The sequence below is a fragment of the Gracilinanus agilis genome, unplaced genomic scaffold, assembly GCF_016433145.1.
Source record: "Gracilinanus agilis isolate LMUSP501 unplaced genomic scaffold, AgileGrace unplaced_scaffold20110, whole genome shotgun sequence".
Taxonomy (NCBI): Eukaryota; Metazoa; Chordata; class Mammalia; order Didelphimorphia; family Didelphidae; genus Gracilinanus; species Gracilinanus agilis.
In genome coordinates, this window is record NW_025351484.1 from 1 (window position 1) to 6,772 (window position 6,772).

The window sequence follows — 6,772 nt, forward strand, 5'->3', positions numbered from 1 at the left end:
CTCTCTCTCTCTCTCTCTCTCTCTCTCTCCTTATCTCTGCTTTTTGGAACCCCCAGCTCCCTGCAAAGCTAAGCTCAAGTCTTACTTCTTGTAAGAGACCTTTCCCAATTCCCCAACTTTTTATACTTCCTGGCTTCACCCCCGTTAAATGCCTTTAGATGGACTCTGTCTATGTTTACATGAATATATACTTGTCTGTGTGCATATTGTTTTCTTTCACTCCTTGAGGGCGAAGTTGATTGTATAAATACACAGTGAACTGAATTGTACTGAGTTAAAAATTCCTGAATTCAAGAAATATTTTCTTCTGGGACAATGAATGAACAATAATACCTAATATTAGAGAGTTTTAAAATTTCCAAAGTCTTTTATGCACATTATTTGATTTGATCCATACAATAGTTTTGTGAGACCAGTATTGGAATTATATCCATATTACAAGTGAGGAAACTGAGGTTGCTGGAATTTAAATCACTTTTCTAGGGTCCCATTGAAGTAAGTTAGGAGTCATAGTGGCTACAGCACTGAACCTGGAGTCAGAAAAACCTTAGTTCAAATCTGACTTCAGATATTTTCCAGTTCTGCAACCCTGGACAATTCTCTTAGCTCCCGTCTGCCTCAGTTTCCTCATCTGTAAAATAAGGATAATTTTAATAATACCTAGATGTGAAGTTCAGATGGAATAATCTTTGTGAACTGCTTTGGAATTCTCAAGCTGCTATAAAACCACTTGCTATTATTACTATCTCATGACTTGTCAATGACTTGAGATACGATTCAAACTCACATCTTCTTGATCCCAAGTCCATTAAAAATTGAGTTCAGGAAGAAAATGAAAAAATGGTGGAGGGGGCAGGGTGATCAGGGAAGGCTTGATGTGAGGGGTGGCATCTGAGCTTAGGTTGGTTTCTGGAAAGTCAAATTCCTGCTTAAGAACAGAAGCCTGCCCAGAATAAGAAGTGAGGCAAGTCTTCCAGAAATCTACCTCCTTTGGAGATGGGTGGGTAGAGAAGAGGAATTCCTTCCTCTCCTGAGAAAGTGCAGTTTATTTGTATCCCATTTTAGTAAGACCCTCCCAATAGTTGCTTGGCTGCCCATCTGCTATGGACTTGGGGAGGAAAATGTGTATTCGATTTGGATACATAATGTTTAGAGATCCTACAAGGACCACCACTAAGGCCCCTAGGGAGCTGGGATTAAGTCAGGACTTAAGACCAAGCCAAAATATGTGAATCAGGGCCAGGTCTTAGTGAAACATATTTTGTTGAATCCTAAGTCAGCTGGTAGGTCTCTCAGGGGCTCCACAGCACAGTTGTACAAAGAGCATCCAGCTGCTTGCTGGCACCATGGACAGCTCTTCTTGCCCCATGTCTACTCTTGTGTTTCCTTTTCACCACTTGTCCCCATTGTTGGATCTGTTGGTGTGGGGGCAAAGCTAATTCAGCACACAGTGGGAGCATCAACTAAATTGCTCCACAGCTGTCAGAAATGAGAGCCCTACTCAATCAAGCTCCACTGGTCTACTCCCTGATCCTAGGTGGCCCTAAGCTGCTGCTTCTGCCTCTTGTCTAGCAGGTTTCTATGAGGATTTTGGTCATGTCTGGGTTGGATCTTAGCCCAACCACTGAGGCTCCTGGATGCTGAGATCCCTCTAACGCTTCCCTTCTGTGCTCTGGGATTATGGGTGGGATTCGGGAAGCCTCTTTACACACTTGAATTCAATCTAAACTAACTATTCCCTATATCCCACAATTCATCTCCATCCTTTGCTCAGGCTGTCCACTCTTCATAAAATGCTCTTTTTCTTCACCTAGACAATGTCCTTTGGATGCCATCACTTTATTAAAGACTTCACTCTGGTGCCACCATTCTGGCCTCACCTCCTTCAGGGCAAGGATTATTTAGCCTATCTATTCCCAGTATCTATTCCTCTTTTGCCCACAGGAGCTCGGTACACAGTAGGTGCTCAATAAGCATATAACAAAAGAGATTGTGTTGATTTGAATTTTCTACATCAACTGCCCTGCCTTCTAGCTGCCACAGTACTTTTGTTCTTCTCCTTGGGGCTATGACATCATTCATTGGAAATAATAATGATAGTAATACTAGAGGCCATCACAGTCAGAAACTATGGAAAAATCATCTCCAAGAAGACTGTGCTTACTGGTTCATGGAGATCATATAAGGAAACAGTAGAAAGTGCAAAAGGGCTAACTAGGCTACAAAAACTTAGCACCTAGTACATACTCAAAGACCCGTGCTCCCTTAAAGCTTAGTGCCTTCCCTGAAATTATCTCCAATTGATCTTGTCCATACACAATTGTTTTCATTTTGTTTTCTTCATTGGACTCTTTGAAAGCAGGGACCATCTCCTCCCACCCTTTTTTTTTTTTGTATTTCTAGTACTTAGTTCCTGACACATAGTAGACACTCAGTATGTACTTGTTCCCTTGATATGACAAATAATTATTTATATTTCTATAGAGCCTTATAATTTGTAAAGCACTTTATATATATTATCTCATTTGGTCCTCATAACAGTCCTTTGAGGGAGCTACCATAATCCCCATTTTCCAGATAAAGAAACTGAGGCCAAAAGACTGAGCCAGCATCACCAAACTAATAAATTCCTAGGTAGAATTTGAACTCAGGTCTTCCTGACTCACTTCACTGTACCATCTAGCTATCTAATTCTTTTTTTTTAAAGCACATTAGATTTTATTTTCTGGCATATAAACACCAATGTACACAGATGATATATAATCTTTTTACATTACAAAAAAAGGAAATATTTTGAAATCTATTAGTAGTTTTTTTAAAAAGTCCTAAATGAAATTAGCATTTGTATGTGAGTTCACTCATCATCTCTAAATACCATATGAGCTAAGATAACCTAGGAATTAGACCTGGCCTGGGTATTGAAATTTACCTGATATTCCTCATTTTATTTTATTTTATTTTATTTTATTTTATTCTAGTTGTTTTTAAGTTATTTTCAGTAAAAAATTAAAATTTAATTAATTTTTAGTACCACTTTACATTATCCAAGAAGTAATTAGAAATTTAGGGGATGAGAGGACAGAAGAGCCTTTTTCTGAAGCTGGAATTAAATTTAGATCCTTCCTTATTTTAAAAAAAATACACACACAAACCCCACAACAAAGAGCTTAAAACTCTGGCTTTTACAATTTAGGACATTTTGAGAAAAGCAAATGCTTGTTTTCTCATTAGAACACAAAAGACTTTCTCCATAGTCATCATCCAGTATCAAAAATACTTCCCAGTTTAATGTACCTTTATCTAAGGGTAAAATGAATCCCTCTTATACCTGGATAATTTTTTTTGCACATTTGGTAGTTCCAAAAGGAATTACCCACCTAAATTTAGGCCAAATCTATACCAGTTGAGTATCCATGACAAGGTGCTAATACAAAATATGACAGCTGACTGGCTGAAGCCCATGTGTTAATGAAAAGAGATTAATATAAAATGTTTGCCAATGTTGTTCTTAAAATTTTGACACAGCTCTGTGTAGTGAGAGCCCTGATGGGTTCCTGGAGTTTTTTATCATATTTACTCTGAAGATAGAAACATTAAGATGTCTTCGAGGTGCCCCCCGATTTTGACACTTAGCTTCCTAAAACAGGAAAGATCTTCCCTTCTCATTTCAGACATTTTTTCTTGCCCTGATTTAATTTCATTTGCAAAAATATGAAATGCTTCACAAATTTGCATATCATCCTTGTGCGAGGGCCATGCTAATCTTCTCTGTATCATTCCAATTTTAGTGTTTGTGCTGCAGAAGTGAGCATCAGCTACCTAATTCCTAACTAAAAATGCAGACTCAAAATATTCTTGATAATTCAATGAATAAACTGTGTCAGAATGGAGGCATTATCACAAATAAAACTGGCGCCCAAACAAGGCTGGACACAACATTAATCTCTAAAAATGGAAAGACAATGTTTTTAATAGATGTTGCTGTAGCTAACTCTCATAATCTCTAAACTACATGGGATGAAAAGGCCTCAACATATAATATGGGAAGAGGAAAAAGCTGGTAGCATCCCACCATCCTGTCTACTTACAGGATTTGTAGGGAAAGATGCTGCCAGTGAACTGAAGGAAGAGGAGCTGCATCCCAGGATCTCAGGACTTCGAATCAACTATAGAGAGCAGGTCTTTTATCTGTGTAGCATGTCTATTAGTCCAAAGAACATTGCTTTTAAAAGGATAATAGTGGGACGATAGCACTTCCCGGGATCATTCCTGTCTGAACTCCACTGAAAAAGGTCAGGAGAATGACATGAATAAAGACTGGGGCTGGCCCTTGTGGTGGGTTTGAGGGTTTAGAGAGTCCTTTACCTACACTCTCACTTGGCCCTTGAAAGATCGGTATTGTTTTTTGAGTGTATATGTGTCATTTTAATGGTATCAGTTCTTATTGAGAGAACTCTCCCTTCGAATGCAGACTGAGCAGGAGATTTTAGTCTTAGAAAGTTGCTTCAAGCCCTGGAAAGTTACATTTCTATAAGCTGAAGGGATGATCTCTCATTTGATCCTCACAATAGCCCTGCTTAGGTAGGTGGTATTATTATCCACATTTTACAGATGCTGAGGTTGAGACTGAGGCTGGGACTGTCCCAGGGTCACATGGCTAGTAAGGTCCTTGGGCAGGATTTGTATTCTTTGGCATTGTTGCAAGGAGTCATTTTGTGAGCTTGGGAAGTGACTGATGCTATTATACATCAACAATTATTGCCTGGGTGATCATGGGAAATTCACTTCCATGCTTGACTTTAAGAGAGCTGAATGAGGGGATGTCATCATCTTTGACATCTGAAGGTCTTAATTTTGAGAGGCAGGGTGGTATAGTAGGTAGAGCTCTAGGGGATTAGGAATAACATCAATGGGATCTTGCCTTAGACACTTACTAACTGTGGGCGAGCCATTATACTTCTCTGGGGCCAAGTATCCTCATCTGTAAAACGAGGGTGGTTCACTCCATGAATTCTAAGGAATTGTCCAACTCTAAATCAATAATCCTAGGTTCTAAGGTTCCTCCATATTTAAAGTCTGTGACCTCTTTCTTTTACCCTTTCTAAGCTTCTCCCACCCTGACTATCTGGAATTCTTTTTTGTGACTTCAGACATCATGATTTCTATTATGACTTCAGGACCTTGGAGACAGCAAATGCTTAACAAATGTTCATTGAGTGAATTTTGGCATTTAAGGTCATTCCTGACCTCTTGCCTTCTTACCTTCCCAGTCTTCTACTTTCCTTCCTTTCAGGTACTCTGTGATCCAAGGCTTGGCCTGTTAGCCATTTCTTAGACAGGAAATACTGTCTACTGACTCTCTGAGCTTCCCTGACCTCCATCAGGACTTCGCTCCAATCCTGCCTCCAGTAAAAGGCCTTTCTCAGTTGGTGCCTCCCACCTTCCAGTGATGCCCTCTGAGATGACTTCCATGTATAGTATGTCTTGTCTGTACCTAGTTCTTTGCACAGTGAGCTCCTGTAGGATGTGGGCATTGCTGTTGCTTTTCTGTTTTTCTCTAGTCATTAGCACAGTCCCTATCACACAGGACTTGATAAAGACATGTTGACCAACTAAAGGAAAGTGGCATTTACGAGTCTAAAAACAAAGCCTCCTGACAGCAAGTTTCTGCCTTTCTTCTTTGCCCTTAGACCTGTGTTAACTTGGGTAAGTCCCTTCTCTGAAGCTCCCATTCGTTCTGTGCAGAAGGAGAATGTGTGGGACCTGATAATCTCTGAGGTCTCTCCCAGCTCTCTCTTTTCTGATCCATATACAAAACTTGCCTGAGGAAAGGTTGGCTTCATTCTTTTGCTCTTCTCATCTTTTGAAGAGGCTTGAAAGCCTCTGTGATGTCCTGCCAAGTTTTCTTTTCTTTTTTTTAAAAAGAAAGACAATGCTTGGACTTAGCATTTTAAGCTACATGAAATGGTTGTTGTTATGGTAACTAAGCACTTTTGGAAAATACTCGCTCCATATGTTGCAAATAAGCTGGGAACATATTTTTGAATTGCTAGTGATTTTATCCTTGTCCCCAACCAAGGACCAGAAATTCCAGCTGCCTTTGAAAATCCAGGGCTCCATTGTCAGCTCCAAGGCATTTCCTACAAAGTGGTCCTACAAGGTTCCTTGCAGGATCCCAAACTGCTTCCTGAGACTAAGACCCAATTCCAGGAGTCTCCTCATCTTGTAAGACAACTGAAAGGCCTGAGTCATGATCATCTTTGAAAAACCAAAAACATGTCTCATGCTGTTCATCAGACTTCAACTTCTACCAGACAGGGAACAGCAGAGAACTGGAATAATAGTGGTCATCAAGGACATGTGTGATAATAATAAAAAAAAGGGAGATGTCTTGGCCATGTGTTGAGAACAAAGTATAACTAATGGATGTCAGAGTGCTCAAAAGAAAGAAAGAGGGCTCCCAGTGTGCATGGTGGCCTGGACTTAGGGGGGACTTACACCAGTTACACAGGTTGGGCAGGCATAGAATTACTGGAGGAAATACCCACACCAATGAGAGTATAGATCAGTGATGGCGAATCTTTTAGAGATGGAGTGCTGGGCTTTGACCCCCCACCCCACTGTGCCCACCTTCCCCAGAGACTGTGTGTCATACTCCTCCTCCCATTAAGTGATGGGTACACCCCCACCCTTCACCCCACACACAGGGAAAGGAGAAAACACTACAATTGGGCTACTGGGCAGAGGGGCAGGTGATGTGAAAAAATGTCAT

General features: G+C 40.3%; 1 non-coding gene across 1 annotated transcript; it reads right to left on the minus strand.

The window, feature by feature from the left end:
- Positions 1-3,705: 3,705 nt before the first annotated feature.
- LOC123254340 lies at positions 3,706-3,812 on the minus strand. Its single transcript, XR_006506665.1, has one exon. It is a non-coding gene; the product is annotated as a U6 spliceosomal RNA (small nuclear RNA).
- Positions 3,813-6,772: the final 2,960 nt, after the last annotated feature.